Genomic DNA, 25,804 nt, shown 5'->3' with positions numbered 1-25,804 from the left:
GAGGGAGGGAGGGAGGTCCTCACCCCGCCCTCCTCCTCCTCCTCCTCCTCCTCCTCCTCCTCCGCGTCGTCCCGGTCCGCCCGGGCGGGGGACTGCCGTGCGAGCCGGCAGAGTGTGTGAGTCACTGCACAACCCATCGATCCAATTAAATGTCTCGAGCGAGCCGAGCAGGCGGTGCCGCCGCCGCCCTCGCCCCCCGCTCGCAGCGCGCTCCGATCCATGGCTGTGTGTCTGTACTTGTTACGGTCTAACCTCCTCCTCCTCCTCCAGCTCCTCATCCTCATCGCCGTCCTCCTCCTCCTCCTCGGGAGCCGCGGCAACTTCCCCTCGGCCAGCCTCCTCCTCTGTCTGGGCGCCGCGACGACGGCATGGGATAGACCCACGGCCACGCGTGTTCGCGTCCCCTCCGGCCCTCGTGCAGCCTCGCCCCCTGCGAGTCCGTTTTCCCGGGCTCCTTGACCGTCCGTCCTCCTCCCTCTCCCTCCCCCACTCCCCACCCCCTGCCCGCGGTGGTCCCGGCCCGAGCTGGGGCAGGCTCGCAGGGACTGGCTGGGGTTGAATTTTATTTTTATTTTTTATTATTTAGGGAGCCATCCCTCCGCTGCTTCCCACTCCCTCCCCCCTCCCCTCCCCCTCCCTCCGGGGCCGTGACTTGATTTCCCCGCGCGTGGAACTCTCAGCCCCCCCCCCCCCACCCCACCGTCCGTCCTGCAGCCTAGCGCCGCCCCGACGCCCCCTGCCCTGCCCTGCCCTGCCCTCCACGCACGTCCACTCTCCGAGCTGGACCCCGGGCCGTCTTCTTTTGCAGAAGGGTGAGTTTGGGGGTGGGGTGGGGTAGGTGGAGGGAGGGAGGGGGTTTGGAAAAAAAAGAATGTGGTTGTCAGGCCACTTTTGCGGTGGCCAGGGGTCGTGATGTGGGCTGGAGGTGCCTGGTCCGGGGCAGTGGACATTAGGTGGCCACTCGCTCGCTTGCTCGCTCTTCCCCCTCGCCCCTCGACCTCTTCCTCCTCCTCCTCCAAGCCTCACTGTGTATTTCTAGGTATTGCCAGACTTCCACCACCCGTCGGGGCATTCTGCAGCTCATAAAATAATTGGTGATGGCATGCATTCTGTCTTTGGGATGCCTGAGTGAGTGATGTGATCTGACAGACTCTACGACCTGAAAAAAAAAAAAAAAAAGTGTGAACCGCCTAAATGAGTACCATTTTCCTCTAAATCAAAGTTAACTTTCATTCAATGAAGGTAACAGCAAAAGGTATTTATTTTTGAGTGCATGGTGATAGAGGAAGAGAAGACACCGTTGCCTAGTGGCATTGCTTTAGAACTTTTATTTTAAAATAACTTTATGGGTTCCCTCTTGAACAAATGTGAACTCAGTATTAAAGGTTATAAAGAACCTGTTGGAGGAAAGAAAGGTGGGGTGAAAATACACTTTTGACGTCACCTTCAGCTAACCTCTGTTCTTACAACACAGAATTTTCTATTTCTCAGTCACTGGACACAGTGGAGTGTGGTAAGGATGTAAGACGAATATGAATTGTATTTTTTTTTGTACCCATCTTTTGTGTGCTTGATTACTCTTCCACAATGTCATTCTACAGAATTTTGTCCATTTTTCATTTCTTTATCTGGTCTTCGGCAGCTCTAAATACAAACATGCGCCCACATGTGCTTTGTGAATCTAACACATCTGAAATACTTAGTTTTGAGGTGAAAGAATTATGAGACATGGTTACGTGACTTGGTTTCTGACTTTACTGTTTAGTAGTCAGCCGTTTTAAGTTGGTATTACTTTCATTAAGTCAAGGACCGACCGGGCTAGTTGTCCACAAGCTTCCAATTAGGCCAAACCAAACATGTTTTGAAATATTAAAGTCCAGGAAAGGCCTCTTACTACTTCGTTCTCTACTTCTCTTTCAGACTAACCGGAGTAAGTTGTTGCTAAATTTAATTTTAAAGAATAGACTGTTCCTCCACTGAAATCTGCCAAGTTGCTGCAGAAAGAATTCTTTTTAAAGAGCAGAAATGTGTTTATGATCAGTACAAAGTGGTTAAATTGAAAAGTGACTTACGTGTAAATGCCGTTTTAAAGCAGTGCTTGCCACAAGCCCCCAACCCTTCCAGTGTGTTTCAGGGAGACTTACACAAAGACTTTCTGAATTGTTTAATTTCACCAGGTGACTTTTTTTTTTTTTTCATGAGAGTGAAACCTAACCTTTGAAAGGCCTTATAGCCCAGGGGAGGCTTGCTGCTTGAATTTGAATCTTGCCAGAACCTCTCACCAGAGCTATGACTTTGGGCAAATTGCTAACCTGGCCCGTGGTGATTTTCTTAAAATGTATTTATTTATATTTATTTATTTTCGGTTTTCCAAGGTAGAGTCTCACTCTAGCTCAGGCTGACCTGGAAGTCACTATGTAGTCTCAGGGTGGCCTCGAACTCACCGCAGTCCTCTTACCTCGGCCTCCCAAATGCTGGGATTAAAGGCGCGCGCCCCCCCCACACCCCGGCTATTTATTTATTTTGAGAGACAAAGACAGAGAGAATGGGCATGCCAGGGCTTCTAATCATTGTAAATGAACTCTGGACGCATGTGCCCCCTGGTGCAGCTGGCTTATGTGGGTACTGGGGAATTGAACCTGGGTTCTTAGGCTTCTCAGGCAAACACCTTAACTGCTAGGCCATCTCTCCGGCCCCCATTTTCTTTTATAAATGGGAGGGGACACCCTCCCATTCTCAGAGAGCCGTGACTAGTAGAGTGGAGGCTCTGCCAGCTTGCTTTGGGTGAGGCAGGGGCATTGCTCAGCGGCCTCAGGAGCTGGTCCCACAGCAGCTGAGCAACTAGTAAGACCCTGTCTGAAAACAAGGCGGGCCAAGAGGCTCCTGGAGAATCCGATGCTGTGCATTAAGTCTCAGCTCGTCTCCGCGCCCGTTCAGTGCCCTTGCTCAAGGTGACCTATTGCTTGTCCGTACAATGAGAATCACAGTAGTACGTACGTAATTACCTTGTAGGGTGTGGTAAGGACAGAACGAGCAACCGGGATGCCCAGATTTTTGAGTAGTGTTTGGTGGTGTTTTCCAAGTGTAGCTTTGTTATGTTTCTGGCATATTTAGAGTGTGTCTGTATGCATATGTATGAATATATGGTTACATTTTTGTGTGCTCCATTAAAATTTGTATTTATTTATTTATTAGAGAGAGACAAGGGCGAGGGGAGAGGAGGGAGAATGGGTGCACCCAGGCCTCTAGCCACTACAAACAAACTCTAGTTTCCTGCGCCACCGTGTGCATCTGGCCTATGTGGATTCTGGGGAGTGGAACCTGGGTCCTTAGGCTTCACAGGCAAGTGCCTTGCCGCTGAGCCATCTCTCCCGCCCTGCTTTTGTGTTGTTTGAGAAAGAAGTCTACTCTGTAGTCCAAGCTGGCCCAGAGCTCTCTGGTAGCCCAGGCTAGCTTCAAACCTGTGTTGGTCCTCCTGCTGCAGCCTGGGTTTACAGGTGTGAGCGCCTGTGTCCAGATGTCTCTGACTGAAAGCCGCGTGCAGAAGAATGGGCCTACTTCTGTTGTGCCCGTAAGGACGCTTCACGTGAATATTAGTATTGTGGCTTTCTTTGGGGGAAACAGTAGTATTTCATTCATGAGTTAATTGCTGGTGCCTAGCAAAGTATCTGACATAATGAAGTGCATAGTGCTTGTGGAATTAATTAAACAATGTTTTTCCCCCTCAAATTGTTTATGAGTAATGGATGAACATTCTAAGTGATTTGTGGAGAATACTGTTATTTGTATTGTTGAATTGAGTTTTTACTTTCTCAGTTATTACTTTTGTAACTGGAGAATCAGTTAGATTTGTGATGTGTTATTTTTATTAAGAAACAAAGTTTCATTGTGAGGGTTAAATTGAAAATAGTCTGAAAAGCATGCCTAATATTTTCTTTGTTACCTGACATGTCAGGTTTTAATCATGAAATGTTCTGATCTCTTAAGTTTTCTGTCATTAAGTTGAATGTTATCATTAATAATGGGCATTATACAAAATTAGATTTTGAATGTTTCCAGTGGTTGCATGATGCTATTTTCTGTTTTAGAATTAATAAGGAGAACTCATCAAATACTATAAAAATAAAACGGCATCTTTTTCCTTAAAGACTAAGGCTTTGTTTCTCTTTTCTTTTTTTTCACTTTTTATGGACAATTTTCATACACATACATAGTGTATTTTACGCATAACCTCTGCCCATTACTTTCTTTTGCCCCTCCTCCCTCACCTGCCTTCCACTGAGCTTCTTTTTTTCAACTAGTCACTCATCTCACTTTTTTAAAATTTATTTTAGTTTATTGTTTACTTATTTGAGAGAGAGATTAGGCATGCCAGGGCCTCCAGCCACTGCAAACAAACTCCAGATGTGTGTGCTCCCTTGTGCATCTGACTTATGTCAGTCCTGGGGAATTGAAGCTGGGTCCTTTGGCTTTGCATGCAAGTGAAAATTTTATTTATTATTTGAGAGAGTGAGAGAGGGAAAGAGGTAGACAGAGAGAAAATGGATACACCAGGGCCTTCAGCTACTGCAAATGAACTCCAGACACATGCGCCCCCTTGTGCATCTGGCTTATGTGGGTCCTGGGGAATTGAACTGAGATCCTTTGGCTTTGCAGGCAAATGCCTTAACCGCTAAGCCATCTCTCCAGCTCTCACCTGTCACTTTCCTATTTGTATGCCTTTAAATTTTATCTATTTATTTATTTGTTTATTTATTTATTCATTTATTTATTTTGCTCTCCTCTATCTTCTATGACGGGATCTTGTGCTGATAATGAAGGCAGCTGTGAGGTCATGAGTGCAGCAGTCACTTACTTGATGTCTGTCTGGAAGACAGCTTTGCAGAGCACTCCTCTCCATCCTTGGGCTCTTACACACTTTCTGCCGCCTCTTCCGCACTGAGGCCTGGAGGTGTAAGAGAGCAGCCTGTGGTACTTACCGAGCGCCAAGCGTTCAACGGTCACTCCTCAGCACTTGTGTTTTGAGTCTCCCCAGTAGTCACTGTCATCTGTACAAAGAAGCTTCTCTTACCAAAAGTGAGAGCAACACAAATCATAGGGCCACAAACCTGGATATATAGAGGGCAATTTGATGGGCACAACGTATCTGTTTAGTTAAATGACAGTGGTAGCTTCCCCTCTAGGGCTAAAGCCCTTTGCAGCCGTAGGCTTCCAGCATCAGCATTATCTCTGTGGGGCTGGCCTCAAATCTAACCAGAGGGCAGTTGGTTACCCCCATAACACACATACCACTATTGTACCAATGGGCACATCTTGCCTGCCTGGCCAGTTGTCCACTTCGGGGTCAGGTTGTTAGTGACTTTCCTATGCAGCCTGCCTAGCTCTTTCCAGCCATGGGACAGCTAGACGGCAGGAAGGAAGGCGTCCAGCTCAGTTTCAGCCTGATTTTTCCAACGTCCTGCAACTGAATCTTGTGGTGTCTTTTAACAATAAGTTCTTACCGTATAGTTCTGGTGGGGAACCCAGAGAATTGTCCATAGCTTATACTGTCTTGGGGGCCTCAGGGACCTCCCTGACCATCAACTTACTGGGAGCCTTGCGCTGGGATTTTCCTGTAACAACCTATGGCTTCTGGGCATAGCATTATCCACCCCCACAGGATATTTCTGCCCAACATTCTCACTCCTTTAAAAAAATTTAATGAATGAATTAACCTTTTTCAGGCAGGATCTCACTGGAGCGCAGGCCAGTCTGGAACTCTGGAGCTCCGGCCTCGCCTTGAGCTCATGACAGTCCTTCCACGTCAGCCTCCCGAGTGCTGGGGTGAAAGGCGTGCACCACCATGCCCAGCTTCCCGTCTCTTTTTTAAAATTACATTTTTTGATTTTCGCTAACAAAGAAGTAGGTTTCCGTGTGGTTTATTTGTGACATCTTTGGTTTTGGTGAACCTGCCCCCCGAGTTCTCTGCTCTGTCCCTTTTCCTTGACCCCGCTTAGAGTGCCCACTCCAGTATCCTGCCCCTCTATTTACATGCCCACCATCGCCCCCACCTCATGGTTTACTTCTCTTTTCATCTAGCAGTAAAACTCTCTTGGACAGTCGTAATAATAATTAGCTTTGTAGTATTTATTAGCTATTGTAATAACGGCAGTCAGTGTGATAGGAATTGTCAAGGAGGTACATGCAGCCAGTAAATAAAAAGCTTCAAATGTCCTCATACTTATAGTAGGAATTACACAGTTGGGGAATACATTTTTAAAGCAAGCAACCTGTAAGACCTGCTTCATCTATAGACCCGTTCTTTACTTGTCAATAAAATCTAGTTAAGATGCTGTGTGGTGGTATAAAATGTGATAATTAAATACAAACAGGATTTTAGTAACAAAATTTGAATGCTAATCTACTCAGAAGTGTTACCATGTTTCATACCATTGTTAACATGTTTCAAATGCAAATACATAAATCTGTTTAATGTAGATAATTTTGTGTACATAATCCTTTGTTTAGTCAAATCATGTTATTCAGTTTATTTGACTATATTTCCATTGCTTTTTTTTTTTTTTAGAAAGCTCCAACAGTCAGTTTCACATTGCTGGGATGATCATAGAAGCCAGACACAGTTTAGGGGAGGAAAGGATTTACTTAAAGCTTGCAGATGCAGGGAAGTTCCCTCAAATGGCGGAAGAGGCTGCTTCCATCCATCCAAACAGAGAGAAACCATCCGCAGCCAGCAAACAACATGATGCACAAGCACGAGGCTGGCAGCAGGTGGCAGGGTCACTGGCAGTGCCCAGGCTGCCCTGTGTGCCTTAGGCTGGAACTCAGATCCACCCCACCCCCAGTAACACCTTAGGCTTAGGGCTGGGCCCCAGAGTCCGCCCGCCCACAGTGACCCCTCCTCCAGCCAGGTAGCTGGAGACAAGCTTTAATAAAACGCACGAGGCTGCTGGGGCACGTTCATTCCAACTGCCACAAACACTTGCCCCTTTTGGGGGGACAGGATCTTCCTATGTAGCCCCAGCTGTCCTGGAGCTTGGGAGCCCCTGCTTCACCTCCTGAGTATTGGGCATATCGTCACGTGTCGCTGTATGCGGCTTGGAACTGATTGTATAGCCCAGGCTGGCTTTGAACTCCTTTTTATTTTTTTTTTGTTTTTTCGAGGTAGGGTCTCACTCTGGCCCAGGCTGACCTGGAATTCACTCTGTAGTCTCAGGGTGGCCAAACTCATGGCGATCCTCCTACCTCTGCCTCCCAAGTGCGGGGATTAAAGGCATGTGCCACCACGCCCGGCTGGCTCAGATTATAGATGTGAACCGCCATGCCCCAATTGTTCATGTGCTTTTCAGACAGTTGATCTAAAACAGAACTTTAAAAAAGAATTTATAGGCACTTAGAAGCAACATAGTGTTTTATTTGTACATTTTTATTGGACACATTTTAGCATGATATTGTTTTCAGAGTCACATCTCTTTTCACTGTTTCATGTTTTGTTCACGTATATTAATTATATATAATAATGGATTTCATGATGACATTTTCATACATGCACATAGTGCATTTTGATCATATTCTCTCCCTCACCTCCTCTTCCTTCTCCTGCTTCCATTAATCCCTTTCCTCTTCCCAAATTATCCCTTTCTACTTTCATGTCTCTTTTACTTTTTAAAATATTTTGTTTCTTTAAATATTTTATTTTTATTTATTTGACAGAAAAAGAGGGAGGTTGAGAGAGAGGGGGAGAGAGAGAATGGGCACGCCAGGACCTCCAGCCACTGCAGACGAACTCCAGACGCCTGTGCTCTCCCCGCTTGCGCATCTGGTTATCGTGGGCGCTGGGGAATCAAACCTGGGTCCTTTAGCTTTGCAGGCAAACGCCCTAACCATTAATCCATCCCTCCATCCCTCTTTTTCATTTCTTTGGTACCCATGGATTCCACTAGGGTTGTTTACAGGACCATGGGTAAGAGTTTGTTTAAAGTAGCGTGGACAGCTTACCAGTGGTTTCACTGCTGAGGAAAATGTCTCTCTCCCCCATCACCCATTAACCGCATGTCTAATGCTCAGGGAGTGGTGGGACCCCAAGAGCCCCCTTGCCACTTGTCAGAGAATCACAGATGTTGTGAGTTTCGATTGTTCGTGTCTGGAAGTTAAGTGTTACCCCCGCACCCCACATGCCCTCCAGCTCTTACATCACAGCCCTTCTTCTGAGATGGCTGTGTTTGTTTCTTGGTTTTTCGAGGCATGGTCTCACTCTAGCCTTGGTGACCTGGAATTCCCTATGTGATCTCAGGCTTGCCTCAAACTCCCAGTGACCTTCCACCTCTGCTGGGATTAAAGGCACGGTGCCACCACACTCGGCTGGCTCCATGATGGCTTTTTGAGACAGGGTCTACCATGTAGCCATGTGGCCGAGGCCTTGAACTCATGACAGTCCTCTTAGCCTCTGAAGTTCTGGAACTGTGAGTATGTACCACCATGCTTGGCTTCGAAGAATAATTTTTTTTGTTTTGTTTTAATGTTTACTTATTTGAGAGAGAGAGGCAGATAGCGAGAGAGAGAATGGGCATGCCAGGGCTCTAGCCCCTGCAAATGAACTCCAGGCAAATGTGCAACCTTGTACATCTGGCTTATGTGGGTACTGGGAAATCGAACCTGGGTCCTTAGGCTTTGCAGGCAAGCACCTTAACTGCTAAACCATCTCCCCAACGCAGAAATATATATATTTTTAAAAAACAATAGAGCCAGTTTTGATCCTTCCAACTTGATTCTTCCAAGAAAGATTGGAAGTGTACAGTATAAAATAAGACCCTTTCTTAAAGAAAAGTTTAAAAAAAGAAAGTATCAAAAATTAAAGAAAAAAGTCATCTTATTTGCTTTCAGATTTCAAAAGGTACCTTTAAAATGCAGGGTAATATGCATACTTCAGACTATAGTGACTTTAAGGATTTTATTTGTCTCGCTATCTTAGATTTTATTTTATTTTTTAAAAAATATTTTATTTGGGGGCTGGAGAGATGGCTTAGCAGTTAAGCACTTGCCTGTGAAGCCTAAGGACCCCAGTTCAAGGCTCAATTCCCCAGGACCCATGTTAGCCAGATGCACAAGGGGGCACACACATCTGGAGTTCGTTCACAGAGGCTGGAAGCTCTGACGCGCCCATTCTCTCCCTCTCTCTCTCTCTCTCAAATAAATAAACAAAAATTAAAAAAATAAAAATTAAAAAATATTTTATTTCGGCTGGGCATGGTGGCACACGCCTTTAATCCCAGCACTTGGGAGGCAGAGGTAGGAGGATTGCCATGAGTTCAAGGCCACCCTGAGACTAGAGAGTGAATTCCAGGTCAGCATGGGCTAGAGTGAGACTCTACCTCAAAAGACAACACAATTTTTATTTGTATTTATTTATTAGAGAGGGAGAGGGAGAATGGGTGCACCAGGGCCTCTAGCTACTAAAACGAACCAGACACATGTGCCACCATGTATATCTGGCTTACATGGGTTCTGGGGAATGGAACCTGGATTCTTAGGGTTTGTAGGTAAGCGCTTTAACTGCTAAGCCATCTCTCCAGCCAGATTTTATTTTGTTAAGGAAGGCCAATTGAAGGCATGTTCACAAAGGCTGCTGTGTCTAAGGGAATTCCTCTCCTCAACTTTAGCCCTAAAATAAATTAGAAGTTCTTATTGCTTTTTTTTTTTTTGCTTTATGAGACTGGATTTCATGTAGCATAGGCTCGCCTTGAACTCAATATGTGGGCCAGGATGGCCTTGATCCTTCTTGGTCTACCTCCCAGGTGCCGGAACCCCAGGCATATGCCACTACATTGGGCCTTAGGAGCCTTTAAACATTAAAAGTCAGTCCAGCATGGTGGCAGGATGTAATCTCAGTTTGGGATGTAGAGGCATCAGAAATGGAAGTTCAGGGTCATTCTAGCTTTCATAAGGAGGGAGTTCAGGTCAACCTGAGCTATATAAGACCTTCTCTAAAAATTTGTTTTTGTAAGTCCAAGGTTTAGAGTTAACATGTCATGCAGATGTGTTTGAATCCAGCTTTGCTTTTCTCTAGTTATTAGCAGAGCTATCACAACCTTCTATCACTCACTTTTTGAAGTGAAAATGAAATTCTAATGTACTCAGGATTACCCAGAACCCACATAAGCCAGATGCACAAGGTGGTGCATGGGTCTGGAGGCCCTGGCACACCCATTCTCTCTCTATCTGCCTCTTTCTCTGCTTCTTTCACTCCCTCTCAAATTAAATAAAAATATTAAAAAGATTTTTTTAAAAGTTTTTTTTTTTTTTTTTTTCTGAGGTAGGGTTTCACTCTAGCTCAGGCTGATCTGGAATTCACTATGTAGTCTCAAGGTGGCTTCCAACTCATGGCGATCCTCCTACCTCTGCCTCCCAAGAGCTGGGATTAAAGGCATGCGCTGCCATGCCTGGCCCTTAAAAAAGATTTTTGAAAACCAGGTATACAAAGAGATACTACTTATTCTAATGAATATTAAGTGAGTAGTGATCCCCAAATGTGAGGTTTCTTTAATATTTTATTTATTTATTAGAGAAAGAGACAGGGAGGGAGAGACTGGGTGTGCCAGGGCCTCTAGCCACTGCAAACAAGCTCCAGACGCATGCACCACCTTGTACATCTGGCTTACGTGGCTACTGGGGAGTCAAAGCTGGGTTCATAGGCTTTGCAGAAAAGTGCCTTAAATGCTAAGCCCACATGCTCCAACCCCACATCCACATGTGAGGTTTCTGAGCAGAAATGCTCTTTTTCTGGGTTTGAACCCAGGGCTTTGTATAAGCTAATCACATGTTCTACCTCTGAGCTACAGTTCCTAGCCCTATGAAAGCAACTTCAAAAAATTACATTACCACATTACCTTGTTGTTCATATTGTGCAGCCAACTGAAAGAGAGCAGTTAACTTCCTCTCCACTTTTTATTAGTCCACGCGGATGCTTAGTATGTTTTGTGTGATGGTATGTACTACTTTCACGTTAAATATTTATTTGTAACATACTGAATAAATTAATCAAAATATTCTGCCTTTTATTTAAATTTTTTTTTAATATTTTTTGTTCATTATTTATTTATTTATTTGAGAGCGACAGACACAGAGAGAAAGACAGGTAGAGGGAGAGAGAGAGAATGGGCGCACCAGGGCTTCCAGCCTCTGCAAACGAACTCCAGACGCGTGCGCCCCCTTGTGCATCTGGCTAACGCGGGACTTGGGGAACCGAGCCTCGAACCGGGGTCCTTAGGCTTCACAGGCAAGCGCTTAACCGCTAAGCCATCTCTCCAGCCCCTTTTATTTAAATTTTATATGCTTTCTACAGCCCACTTCCCTTTGTTTTAAGATTTGTTTTCAGTTTTCATAACATTTTGTATCAGTTTGCATTTTTGTTGTATTATTATTTTGTATTTATGAGACAAAGAGAGGGAGGGAGGGAGGGAAAGAGAGTGAGTATGGGTACACCAGGGCCTCTTGCTGTTCCAAATGAACTTTGCCACTTTGTGCATCTGGTTTTACCTGGGTTCTGGGGAATCGAACTAAGACTGGCAGGTTTTGAAAGCAAATGCGTGTAAATCCTAAGCCATCTCCTCAGCCCATGAGTTTTTTTTACAATAGATTCTCATGTAGCCCAGGCTGTCCTGGAACTCTGTGTAACAGAAGATAACCTTGAATTTTGAATCCTCCTTCCTTCATCTTCTAAATGCTGGGATTACAGGCGCTGCCAGAGACCAAACCCAGAGCTTCATGTGCTCGGGGCAAGCGCTCTACCAAGGGAGGTAAATCCCCGGCCCCCATCGCATTTCTATGTTGCGTGTTTTCGTCTTTCTTATTCTTGCTCCTCCTTTGCTCTTGTTAACGTCTGATTGTCAGCTGGACAGGACTTAGAATCCTCATGGAAACAAAGCTCTGGTCTTGTCTGTGAGGGATTGTCTAGATTAGATTAGTTAGGGGGAGGCCCATCCTAACTGTGGGTGGCACCAGTTTGTGGGCCTCTTCCTGATGAGCATGATGGACCTCACTTCAGAGCTGTGACCAGCTTAAGCCCTTTTCCCTCCACCAGCTGCTCTGGTCAGGTGTTTTGTCCCAGCAATAAGAAAAATCAAAAAAACAAAACAAACAAACAAACAAAAAAAGAAAGTCACCGATACCCTCTTCTTCCCAAGAACCATTATGATCTTTATCCTCGTGGTAGTAGGTTTTTCTTTGGTCCTCTCACTCTGGCTCAGGCTGACCTGGAATTCACTATGTAATCTCAGGGTGGCCTTGAACTCTCAGCGATCCTCCTTACCTCTGTCTCCTGAGTGCTGGCATTATTGGAAAGGCTTTCTGTACAGAAAATTTCCCTTTGCCTGTTATAAAATGTAGGTTCTCTGATGAGCGTATCATCTGCACGAGATTCAAGGAACCACTTGACAAATTTGTGTTTAGGAGAGGTGGTGGCAAGGAAAAAATTGCAACAGTTTGTATTAATCTGTTTTATGGGGATGGGGGAGGGAAGCCCCAGCATTTTTCTCATGTTTTCTTTCCGTATGATTGTGAAGTGTCTCAGACATCCAAGCCTTGTTTTGCTCGCCTGGCAACTTTGGAGACTGTTTTTGTGATGACCACTCACCACCTGACCACAGTGGGGTGACTCCAAATATCACGTCAGCCCAGAGGAGCAAATCCTTATGTTATTTTGTTTTATTTATTTATTTTGCTTGCAACTCCTCCTAAAGGCCAGCCAGGCATCAGACTATGTTCAGTGTGAAGTTTTCCAGGGCTGACCATTGTGACATGACTGATGTCCCTGCTGTGGTGACCATCAGCCTTATTGTCTTCTGTGGCTTGAGCTCAAAGGAACTGTACGCTTTGCGTTAGTGTCTGAAGCCGAAGGGCTCTTTTCACTTAGACAATCAGAGCAGGGCTGCGAGCCAGTGGTCTAGACAGTGAGTTCCCACCAGAAAATCGGAATATGAGAGTGAATTTTCTTTTCCGCTTTTTTGAGGTAGGGTCTCACTTGAGCCCAGGCTGACCTGGAATTCACTATGTAGTCTCAGGGTGGCCTCGAACTCTCGCGATCCTCCTATGTCTCCCAAGTGCTGGGATTAAAGTCGTGCGCCACCACGCCTGGCTAAGAGTGATTTTTTTTTTTTTGCATGAAAATCCTCTGAGCAAAAACATGCCCCAAGGGCCATACTCTTTGAACTGGAGAGGATGTTTTGTTTAATGGTTTCCCCGTCTCACACACTTGCCCAGCTTGGCCTTGAAGCTGCTGGGTAGCCCAGACTAACCCCGACTCTTGGACTTGCTGTTCCCCTGCCTTCTGAGAGGTGGGATCACGGGTGGTGCCACCCAGCCCTCCTGATCTGAAAAGTCTGCTACCGTTTGTTTAAAGGATTCTAGTATGAAATTAGATAAACTAGAAATTGTCCTCAATAAGCTCTAGGCCTCAGGGATGAAGCTTAGCTTTTTGCACACCTGTATCCAATTTTGGCATCTTCTGTTCATTCACTTGTTCAGATCGTTGAACCGCTGTTTATCGGGTCCTCGCTACGTGCAGCTAAGCCTTAGCGCGGCTCTAAAGGAAAGGGGGGCACTCCTGCCCTGTGGAAAGCATGCTCTAAACTGCATACAGAGCGTGTTATCTGCTATTTGAAGTAGTCATAATTAAACATGATAGAACAATGAAATGAACACAAGAAGGTTTCTTTATGTAGATTTTATGACCTTTGACTTTGTCTAAAGAAAATCCTAAATCATAACATAAACTTCCATGAAAGTGGATAATTTTTGTTTGCATTTGTGTTGAAGCATTAAAACACAATGTTGTCAGCCTAGAGAGATGGCTTAGCGGTTAAGCGCTTGCCTGTAAGGACCCTGGTTCGAAGCTCAATTCCCCAGGACCCACGTTAGCCAGATGCACAAGGGGGCACACGCATCTGGAGTTCATTTACAGTGACTGGAGGCCCTGGCATGCCTGTTTTCTCTCTCTCTCTCTCTCTCTCTCTCTCTGTCTCTCTCTCTCTTGTTCTCTCTCTGCCTCTTTCTCTTTCTGTCTGTCACTCTCAAGAAAGAAAACAAAAACATACACACAACGTTGTCAGTTTCCACTAGAAATCATGAATCTTCTTTATTAACCCTTTAAAACTTTACGGTGACATAGTCTGACATTACTCCTAGGTTTTTATTATACTTTTAAAGTTTTTTTTTTCCTCTTTCTTTATTTTCTTTGTGACAGAGCCTGAACAAAACAGTGAACTGAAAGTTTCACAATGGAGTTATAGTTATCCCAGCTCTATTGCAAAGTAACAAGGAAACCTTGAGTTTGCTTTAACTGTACAGTGGCTTTGCTTCAGTGATTGCATTTATGTAATTTCCTCCACAAATAAAACTGCTAGTGTTCAGTTCAGTCTCAAAGTGAATCTATCCAAGTCTTTGCACAGAGCAGGTAGCATTGACATGATTTTCACGAATTATTTTGTTTTCTTATTTATAAATATTTAATATATGCCCCAAGTGCTTGGGAGTATCCAAGAGTGATAATAAGACATGGCATTTGCCCATAATGAGGTTCACTTCAAGACAGAAGATTCCTGTGTGGAAATTAAATCTCTTATCTTAGGTAATATGTAACATAGCAAAATGGGAAGCCCAGTGTGGGCCAGACCAGCAAGCCAGGCCCAAGACCACCAACACAACAAAAAGAATACATAATAGGGACTGGAGGGATGGCTTAGCTGTTAAGGCGTTTGCCTGCAAAGCTGAAGAGCCATAGTTCGATTCCCCAGAACCCGTGTAAGCCAGATGCACAAGGGGGTGCATGCATCTGGAATTTGTTTGCAGTGGCTAGAGGCCCTGGCATGCCCATTCTCTCCCTCTGTGTCTCTCTCTCTCTATATCTGCCCTTTCCTCTCTCTCTCAAATAAATAGACGAATAAATAAATTAAAATATTTTAAAAAGAGTAAAAAATAATGCACTTATCAATTTAAGCCCAGGTGGTGCCGCATGCCTACAATCCCAGCTACCTGAGAGGCTGAAGGAGAAGTACCGAGAGTTCAAGAGCAGCAGAAATTTTGGCCCTGGAAAATAAATTGTACACTTTAACTGCATGCATTTATTGTGTTATTAATAACACCTATAAAAGCCATCTAGGTGGTAAGGTACACTGTTAAGACAAAATCTCTCTGAATAGGACCAGACATATAGTCTTTTTTTTTTTTTTTTTTTTTTTTTACAACAGGGTGTTATCACTTCTCAGCCCTCTGACTAAGATTAAATGTGGTGACAAGTTCTCATGATGTAGCCTAGCTTGGCCCTAAACTCACTGTGTAGCTCAGGCTGCCCGTGAATTTCAGGAAATGCTCCTGCCTAAGCTTCCTGAGTTCTGGGATAACAGGTATGACCCACCATACCCTGTTCAGAATTAGAGTTTTAAAGTTTGTGACTTGTTTTTATTTCTTTATCTTACATACCCTTTACACACATGCATCTCTAACTCAGAACCTGAGGTTTTAGGTAAGAAAGACAGAACTGAGGAGGCTTTGGCTTGGCTTAGCTGTACATATTGGATCTTAGCTGTTGTCAAAACTTTTCTCATTGACAACTTTCATAAGTACAAACAATACACCATGATCATAATCCCTTCCCACCACCCTTCTCCCCTCCCAAATCTCCCTCCACTGAATCCCTTCTTTTCAACTCACTGGAGTATTTATTTTTTATTTATTTTTATTTTTTCACTGGAGTATTTTAAGTACTTTGCAAAAATTTGAATTTGGACAACAGGAGTTGTGTAGTCTTCAAGGAATCTGACTTTTTTAATTGTTTAATAGCTTATGTCATACCTTTGACATTGAGCAAGGAGCATGATTTCAGTAAGGCTTTTCTTTTTTCAAAACAGGGTAATGGCTTAATGTTCCTTTTAATGCTTCTTGTTCCTTTTTTTTTTTTAAATCAAATTTTGCATGTTGAGTCGTAGACTCTATAGATAGATTTGTTTAAGGAAGAAGTAAATCTGTTTGTTCTTCCTGCTGTGCGCAGGCGCACGTGTGTGTGTGTGTGTGTGTGTGTGTGTGTGTGTGTGTGTGTGTGAGGGGAAAGGGGGTCAGGCATGTGGCCTAGGGAGGGCCTCACCAGGGTAAGCCCTCCACCATAGAGTTGCCGTCCCATTCCACTTCCCTGGTTCTGGAGTTCATTTGCAGTGGCTGGAGGCCCTGGTGCATCCATTCATTCATTCTGTCTCTCTCCCTCTGTCAAGTAAATAAATAAATATTTTTTAAAGAATTTTGTTTCTAGTTATCAAGGCATATGAATCCATATTCTAGTCAAACTAAGTGTATATGATACAAGAAGTTCCACAGAATGTAAAACTCTGGGAACTTTTGCTAAAGATACATTTCCTCTCTGTATTTGCAAGCCAGTCCAGCATTTCAAGCATTTTTTCTAAATACTCTTAAATTTTTCTTTATTTATTTGAGAGAGAGAAAGAGGCAGGTAGAGAGAGGGTGAGGGGAATGGGCGCCCCAGGGACTCCAGCCACTGCAAACTCCAGATACATGCGCCCCCTCGTGCATCTGTCTTACGTGGGTCCTTTGGTTTTGCAGACAAGTACCTTAACCACTAAGCCATCTCTCCAGCCCATTCCAAGCATTTTCATGGCCTCAGTGCATTGTCTTAGGAAGGGCAGGTGAGGTAAGAACCTCTCTAGTCCCACCGCTTGTGGTCACGTTAGAAGGAGAAGCACTGGTCGGGGTTCATTCCACAGGCTGTTTCTAGAAATGCAGTTCCAGGACAGACTGTGGTTTCCAACACTCGCTTTGCAACTTGCTCCAGGTGTCTTTGGGAAGTTAAATTCTTTTGCTTTTGAGATAGGCTCTCATGTAGTGCAGAGTGGCTACAAACTCATTCCTTACGTAGCCAGAAATGGCTTTTAAAAGATTTATTTATTTATTCTTTATTTATTTGAGAGAGTGAGAAAGAGGCAGATAGAGAGAGACACAGAGAGAGACAGAGAGAAAGAATGGGCCTGCCAGGGCCTTCAGTCACTGCAAATGAATTCCAGACGCATGTGCCACCTGGCTGGCTTACATGAGGAATCGAACTGAGCTCCTTTGGCTTTGCAGGTAAGTGTCTTAACCAGTAAGCCATCTCCCTAACCCCTATTTTTGTAAGGTAAAAAAAAAAAAATTATTTATTTGACAGAGAAAGAGGGAGAGAGAGGCATGGAGAGAATGGATACACCAGGGCAAACTCCAGATGCTTGCGCCCCCTTGTGCATCTGGCTAACATGGGTCCTGGGGAACCGAACCTGGGTCCTTTGGCTTTGCAGGCAAATGTCTTAACTGCTAAATAATCCCTCCAGCCCTTTTAAGTTTTCTTTTTTTATTTTTAAGGTAGGGTCTCACTGTAGCCCAGGCTGACCTGGAATTCACTATGTAGTCTCAGTCCTTAGGCTGGTCTCGAACTCAAGGCATTCCTCTCACCTGTCTCCAGAGTGCTGGGATTAAAGGTGTGCACCACCACACCCAGTGAACTCTTGATCCTCTTGCTTCTACCTCCCACTGCTGGGATTACAGGTATCAGTTAGGACACTTTCATAAATTATCTTCAAGTGCACTGGAATCTTTAGGGAATTTTTTGTTTCACAGCAAGTTCAACTGTTTCACAGGCCCCAAGGTTGGTCAGTTCTGTGGCTCAGGATATTCTGCTGGTCTTTGGCTCCTTGTTTTCTCTGCCTTCTGTTTGTCTCCATCTTACAGCTGGTTCATAGCCACACAGTGCAGGGTTCTGAACATGTCAGAAACCTCGACACGGTCATGCCAGTCTTTCTGTCTGATGGGCACCTCTGCCACCTCTGCGCCAGAGGAGTGTTCTGCAGTGGCAGGCGTAGCATAGGCTAACTGACCTGTACTCCTCTTGTAGCCTGGCCAGTATTCTTTTGTTTTTCCAATTTATTTTATTTTTGAGAATTTCGTACATGCGTGTATTTTGTTCACACTCACTGCCATTACCCTCTCTCATCCTCCCCCACTCCTTCTACTCCCCGTCTTCCCTTGCCATCTGGTCCCCTCCCTCCTGCCTGTCTTTTCACTTGGTGACCACTGTGTGTGAGCACAGGCGGGTCATTGGCTGGAGTATGGACAACTTACCAGCGGCCCCATTAGTGAGGAGCGTGGCTCCCCCTCCCTGGCCTCTGCCAGTGCTTGTCTGGGAGGGGTGGGGGCTCCCCCATCCTTGATGGAAAGCTGATGGGCTGTCTTTTCCACCCCGTCTTCTGCAATGTTCCCCGAATCCTGGGAGGGGCGATGCATACCAGTGGCTGCCTGGGGCTGGGCACCCACTTGTCACTTCTCAGCACCTTCTCAGCTAGTCTCTGTAGTGATGTTTGCCCCACCGCGAAAATGAACTGTGATCGGAGGCTCAGAGCACCTTTAGTCAGCGGAATAAACGAGACTATTTAGAAGGCAGTTTGACCGCCCGTCCATTTGGCATAACAGCGGTGGGTTTCCCGGTGGGGCTTATGGCCTCCCTAGCCAAGGGCTGTTGACCAGCTTCACAGCACCAGGCACGAGTTCCCTCCTGTGCAGCGGGCCCCAGATCTAACCAGAAAAGAGCTTGTTACCACGTAGTAGTCTTGCTTCCATTGCACCGAGGGTCTGAGCGACTGTCCCTGAGGCCCATTTTATTTGAACCTTCACACACCAGTCACTGTCCACTGACTTATCACCCCTCCTGCTTTTTCTTGTTTATCTGTTTCTCTTTATATTGTTCTAAAGCCAAGGAAAGGAACCGTCAACAATATATATATACATACATATCAACATCCAGGTCAAAAGTGAACGGAAATCGCTTCAATTTTGCTACACATAAAATGACAGAATTAAATGCATTTCTCCCTTTATTAAAAAAAAAAAAAAAAAGCTCACGGACTGTAGGAAAAATAAAATTAGCAAAATAGAATACTTTCTCTGTGCAGTAGAATAGCTCGTGTGAGGCCAGACTCGGGTTTTGGATAGTTGGCCAAGTCCAGGCTGACAAGAGTAGTTGGACAGCTCTGATTCCTGCAGAACTTCTCTAAAAATAATTATGGCTTACTTTTGATCAGCTCTTGTTTGGATTGTTTAATTTTCAACCCTGTCACCCTCATTATAAGAACACTAGAGGGTCTTTGTGAATGTCCTTTTTGTTTTTAAATTTTTAATGTCTTTGTATATTTATTTGCGAGAGATAGAGGTACAGAGAGAGAGAGTGGGTGTGCCAGGGCCTCCAGCTGCTGCAAACGAACTCCAGACGCATGCACCCCCTTGTGCATCTGGCTTATGTGGGTCCTGGGGAATCAAACCTGGGTCCTTTGGCTTTGTAGGCAAGTGCCTTAACCGCTAAGCCATCTCTGCAGCCTGCTTGTCCTTTGTGAATCAGGTGAAGAATTGTTTTCCCCGATGGCATTTTTTCTAACCACTCCTGGAACACCTGCGGTGTCTCGTAAAGTGGTCTTAAGCCAATTACACGGAAGATGTTCAACTTTTGTTTTTCTTTTTCTCCTCCAACATGATAGGGTCATTCTTAAATAACCCATCTCTCCTGGCACTGGAGTGCAAGAAAGCTAAGAGCCAGGCAAGGTGGCGCACATCTGTAATGCCAGCACTGGGAGATGGTGACGGGAAGAGGAGGAACTCCCATGCCTGCCCTCATCCTGAGTCCTCGACTTCCTGGCACGTGCTGCTGCGCCCTGTCTGTGTGGTACTGGGAGTCGAGCCCAGGGCTCTGCATGGTAGGCAAGCGTTCTACCCACTGAGCTATAGCCTCGGCCTTGAACGGGACTGACTGGCTGTTTTAGACGGGGTTTCCCTACGCTGCCCAGGCCGCGCTCCAGCTCCTTGGCCCAAGTCGCCCTCCAGAGAGAACAGGGCAGCGGGCATGTCATCACCACCCGCCTCGCCATCGTCCTTGGTGACTTTCTTCTTCCTTAACCAAAGCGTGCCCTCCTCTTTGGTCTTTTTCTTTTCTTTCTTTTTTATTTTATTTTGCTCTTCCCTGCTTCATCTCATACCAGTCATGTCTGCACTGCTAGGGACTGTTGTCAGGTGCTCTTTTCCTAACTTTCCATGTAGCTCGCGCTCTCCCCGTCCGTTCCGTGTAGGGACCAAACAAGCTGCGCTTTGGCACATCTGCTCTTTGGGGACTAGTGAAGGTTCAGGCCCGGGGATTTGTTCACTCAGCTCTGAACCGGAGCCGAGTCATCCCTCATTAGGTATGTCATTGACGCCGGGAGGATTGAACGCCACAGCGTGAGTGGAGTCAGTTCGTGGGCTCTCTGTGCCCCCGGGGGACGGCGATGTAGCCTGTGTGGTGAGCGAGGGTATCTGTCGTCACTCATCTGAGTAGCACGGCCTGCAGCAAGTGAGGCTGTGGCCAGTGGGGCTCAGCAGCCCCACCCTGGCAGCTCAGACCCTTGGCTGGTCCTGTTACAAAGTTTTACTTCACAGATGTCCAACTTTTTTATGTTTTGGTTTTTCAAGGTAGACTTTCACTCTAGCCAGGCTGACCTGGAATTCACTCTGTAGTCTCAGGGTGGCCTCGAACTCACAACGATCCTCCTACCTCTGCCTCCCGAGTGCTGGGATTAAAGGCATGTGCCACCACGCCTGGCACAGACTTCCATTTTTTTTTTTCTGAGTACATTTATAGTTGCTGCATAATGATCCTGTCAAGGAGCTAAAAGGGCAACCAAGGGAAAGTTCTAGCAGTCAGTGTCAGGACCTTGGTAAGTTAGATGGGGGAATATTAAAAATGAGGGTTGCCATTAATTCTTGCCTGTTGCCTTGAATGGCAAGTTGACTTCTTTATGTAAAATTTTATTCTTTTTAAAGATAAAGTTCTGGGTTGGAGAGATGGCTTAGTGGTTAAGGCGCTTGCCTGCGCTTAAGGTGTTTGCCTGCAAAGCCAAAGGACCCAGGTTTGATTCCCCAGGACCCACGTAAGCCAGATGCACAAGGTGGCGCACGCGTCTGGAGTTGGTTTTCAGCAGCCCAGAGTCAAAGCAGCCTGCAGGACCCTTCCTTTCCTTCTTCATTACTGAACTGGAGTTTCTCGCTTTACAGCTGTCCTTAGGGGACCAATGAAAACACATTTCTAAGTACCAAAAATATTTGCCGTATCTCTTCTTCAGCGTTTCCAATATTAGGCTTTATACTAGATTTATTGTCTGAGGTAAGGTTTCATTGCCAGGTGTAAACATGATCTGCTCCCGTGTGCCTGGTCTGACTGCTGTCCCACAAGGTGCGGAGAGCTCTGTGGACAGAGTGGAATGAATGCGGCCCCTGTGTTCTTCAGCCTTTCTAAATTTGATATCCCAGGCTCCTTTCTGCCAGGAAATTTTATGAATGGGCAAATGTTAATAAAGCCATGTTTTTTTTTCTTCTATAGCAATATACATAACAAAATCTTTCCCCAAAGTGTAGTCAGTTGGTTTGTTAATATTTGAGTGACTCCTTCCTCAACAATCGGTAAAGCCAACTCCAGCCACTCTTTGGTCTGTGTGTATGTGTAGGGTGTGTGTGCCCATGTTTATATGTTTTGTGGGGGGTATGTGTTTACGTGCCCAGCTACTCTTAAAATGATAGTTCTAAAAAATTTTATCACTAGATCAAAATACGTTTGAATATTTTATTTGTTTATTTGAGAGAGAGAAAAGGGCAGATAAAAAGAGAATGGGTGCACCGAGGCCCCTAGCCACTGCAAGCGAACTCCACATGCAAGCACCACCTTGTGCATCCCGCTTTATATGGGAACTGGGGAATCAAACTCGGGTCCTTAGGCTTTGCAGGCAAGTGTGTTAACCACTGAGCAATCTCTCCAGCCCCTCAAAATGTTTTATGCTTTGAAATTTGTTTTCCATAATTCTCTCATTAGTATGTAAAACTTGACTTAGAGTCTGTAAAAACTAGGTTATCTGTCCTATTTTCAAAATGATTTTTAAATATCAAACTGGGGGGCTGGGGAAATGGCTCTGTGCTTGGCTGCAGAGCCTAATGACCCGAGTTCAATTCCCGGTAAGCCATATAAAGCCAGATGCACAAAGTGGCCCACGCATCTGCATCCATCTGCAGCAGTTAGAGGCCCTGGTGCACCCATTCTGTCTGCCAGCTAATATCTCCTTCTGCTTGCAAATAAGTAAAAATTATATTTTTTAAGAATCAAACTAAGGATGAAGTTTCTGCAAGTGACAGTTCCTCTTCCGTGTCCTAAAGGCAAAAGCCTCATTTTGATTAATTTTGCTTCATCTTTGTACAAACATAGATTCAAGAGTGGTGTGCACACAGTAAGAGGTTTTGTTGTCTTACTGCCCTGCGTGTGACCCTGGGATATGCACACACAGGTCACACATAAAGAGTCCATTCTTGCTCACACGCAGCCCAGGGGGCTGGCCACTGTTGTCCTGGGCTCACTCATTGGAAACTGGCAGTCTTCCTTCTGTAAACAGCAGCCTGACGTCACCCCCGTCCCCTGCCTACGGCTGCGATAGGACCTACTTCAGAGGTTGTGGAGGGCTTGGCTCTGATTCTCTTCTGACACGCTTGAGTAAATGCAGCTGAGGGTTTGGTTAGTGTCAGATCAGAAGTACCAGAATAACCCTTTAAAACTGACTGATGAATTTTCATCTGTAGTCCTAACAGCATGAGGAGCTAGAGGATTATGGGTAGCCCTACTTCAGGAACCCACAACTGAAACTCAACTTCCAAACCCTGTGGCACTTCTGTCTTCCCCCTCCCTCCCCCTCCCCTCTTTCTTTTTTCCTCCCGTGTTGCCCAGGCTGACCCCCAATGCGTGATCCTGCTTCCTCAGCCTCTGCAGTGCTGGGCTTGTAGGAGAGTGATGTCACACTTGATGGTGTCTCTTCCCCTCGTTAAATAGCTGCTTTAGTAATTGTTAATTAGTCTGTTCTGTTGCTTCCTCTTCCATCTAAATTGTGTGGGATGATGATTTATGAGGTTTTTTCCCCCCAGCCAAGTCATTTGTGCATTGAAATCGGATACAGTCATGTGCATTCAGGAACTCCTAGACAATGAGCAAGCCCACTCCTTGCCTCTGAGCCTTCCGAAACACCTAGCATAAGTCTGTGCTCGCCAGCATAATTGGAAAGATTTATTAACATCACGGTCCCACTGCTCATTTGTTCTCTGAAAGCTGCGTACAGTTGAGGGGATGAATAATCATAACTTCTTCCTTTTGAAATAGGCTTTTTTCTAGTTACTTGCACATGTATACGGACATGTCAGGGTCTCTTGTCACTGCAAACGAATGCCCATCCTGTTTTACGTGGGCCGTAGGAGAATTGAAGCTATGCAAACAGGCTTTGAAAGCATGCACCTTTTCACTAACTACTGTGTCATCTCTCCAGCCCCAAATGATCATAATTTCTTGTGTTGTTAACTGGGAGAGAAAGCCATTTTGAAAGGAACAGCCGATGTTTTTAAAATAAGCATTTTACTTAGGTAGGAGGAGAAACGCTGAAGAGTCATTAGTTACAATATGACTTGCTGTACACTGAGGCTGGGAGGTTACTCGGGCAGATGGGAGATGGAGGCGGGGGCCAGAGAGCCCCCTTGCAGGCCAGCCAGTGTGGGGAGCCCAGGGGTGAGCAGTGAGAACTTGTCTAAAAAGATGTGGGAGGTGAGGGTCAACCTGCAAGGTTGTCCTCTGACCTTTATATGCACGCATCCCTGCACACACACTGTCTTTCTCTTGTGTCTACTTCTGGTTTATTTTTAGGCAGGTACACCCTGGGGAAACAAGTTACTTTCCATGGATTATATTTGTGACTCTTAGTTTTTCACGGTGATAGCAAGAAAAGACACAAACCCAGGCGCGATGGCTCACACATTTAATGCCAGCACTCCAGAGGCTGAGGCAGGAGGATCAATCACTGTGAGCTCAAGGCCACCCTGGGCCACCGAGTGTGAGTTCCAGGTCAGTGTAGGCCAGAGCAAGATCCTGTCTCACACAAACAAACAAAAGAATGACCCAAAAAACCCCACCCCAAAAAACAAAAAAGCTAGGTATGGGCTGGAAAGATGGTTTAGTGGTTAAGTTCACACTGAGTCCCGATCCCGAGAGCCCAAAGAAAGCTGGATGTGGCGGTACACAGGCGTCATGAAAGCTAGCAGGCTAGTTAGCCTGGCGTGTGCCCATGAACAAGAGAGCCTGCCTCAAACAAGGCACAACGAAGGTGCGGAGCCACGCCGGCAGGTGCCCTCTGGCTGTGCTGTGGCGCATGCGCCCAGCACCCCTCACACTGCGCACACTCATAAAAAGATTTAGGAAACAAAAGGCTGGGTGTGATGACATCTGTAATCCCAGTACCTCAGACACTGCCACGGGACAGTCACCGAAAGTTTGAGAGCAGCTTGCGCTACATAGCGAGCCCCTGTGTCAAACACAAAGCCAAACGCAGACAGGGCCGAGGGGAAGGCCCCTCGGTGGAGGGGGCTATCCACAGCAGGTTATGTAGCCCTGAGGCTGGAAGCCCAGGCCTCCAGCGTGACTCAGTCTGAGGCCTATGTTTAGGGAACACATCTATTAATGTTGGGTTTTACTTGTACCTGACAAAAGGTGTCTTAAAGTCCCATACATTGAAAATGCAAATGCAAGCCAGGCGTGGTGGCACGCGACTTTAATCCCAGCACTCGGGAGCCAGAGGTAGGAGGATCACCGTGAGTTCGAGGCCACCCTGAGATTACATAGTGAATTTCAGGTCAGCCTGGGTTAGAGCAAGACCCTACCTCAAAAAAACAAAAAAAATAAAAAATAAATAAATAAATAAAAAACATGACAAACTTTATCACTGTCAGTTTACTAGGGCAAGGTCTCACCAGTTTGGCTAATCTAGCTAGGTGGCTTGCCTCTCATGTTCCCCTGCCTGCAACTCCCAGGGGCTGGCATTACATGTGGGCCGTCACACTCACTGGGCACTTGTGGGTTCCCCAGGGATCTGAACTGTGGTCTTCATGCTTGCTCAGAAAATGCTTTATCCATCAGGCCCTATCAGTGTATTTTTAAAAATGTACTCTGGGGCTGGGGAAATGGCTTAGCAGTTAAGACACTTGCCTGCGAAGCCTAAGGACCCTGGTTCCATTCTCCAGGACCCAAGTAAGCCAGATGCATAAGGGGGTGTATGCACCTGGAGTTCATTGGCAATGGCTAGAGGCCCTAAAGTGCCCATTCCCTTTTTCTCTCTATTTGCCTCTTCCTCTGTGTCTCTCTCTAAAATATATAAATGAAATATAAAATAAATAAATGTACTCGGACACACATCAGGCACTCAAGATGAATTTTAAGTACAGCTATCATGGTCACCATTTCATTTTATTAATGCTCTGAACTTGCACCTACACACACAATGAAAAAAGTACATTGTGGATCAAAGAAACACGATTTGTTGAATAACTTAGTACAAATCAAAAGAGCTGTTTTCTTTTGCACTTTGTTTCATTAAATGGGGAAAAAAGAAGGCATGCTTAAAATATGATGCTACCCGTTTTTTACAACTATGGAAGGCTGAAGGAAGCAAGGTGAAGTGCACAAACCTATTCAGACAAAGACCCCCAGCCACCGCCCTGAGCCTCCCTCGCGTCTCTCTCTTAGTGACAAAGAGCGGGAGCAGGCGACAGCTGCCGGCCACGGCGCTCCCTCAGAGCCGGGGTGGCTGCCAGCTGCAGGCTGGGCCGCCCGGTGCTGTCTAGGCGCTGTGCAGGCCGGGCAGGGAGCTGCGGGAGGAAGTGGCCGTGCAAGGACCATCACAGGGCA

The 25,804-nt window shown here is 45.7% G+C and overlaps 1 protein-coding gene across 2 annotated transcripts in view; it reads left to right on the top strand.

Annotated features, from left to right (window-relative positions):
• The first annotated feature begins 707 nt into the window (after window positions 1-707).
• Sertad2 (SERTA domain containing 2) overlaps window positions 708-25,804 on the top strand; it is a 125,809-nt gene continuing 100,712 nt past the window's right edge. Inside the window, exons 1-2 of one of the 2 annotated variants that reach the window (XR_006634133.1) lie at window positions 708-812; window positions 1,040-2,450. The gene's annotated coding sequence lies outside the window, so the exon portion shown is untranslated. Of the gene's footprint in view, window positions 813-1,039; window positions 2,451-25,804 lie in introns of those variants that run through there. The other variant, XM_045137351.1, reaches the window with a different exon arrangement.

The sequence above is a fragment of the Jaculus jaculus genome, chromosome 18 (assembly GCF_020740685.1).
Source record: "Jaculus jaculus isolate mJacJac1 chromosome 18, mJacJac1.mat.Y.cur, whole genome shotgun sequence".
In the NCBI taxonomy this organism is placed as follows: Eukaryota; Metazoa; Chordata; class Mammalia; order Rodentia; family Dipodidae; genus Jaculus; species Jaculus jaculus.
The sequence above is the reverse complement of the archived record's forward strand: the minus strand, read 5'-3'. Positions and strand labels throughout refer to the sequence as shown.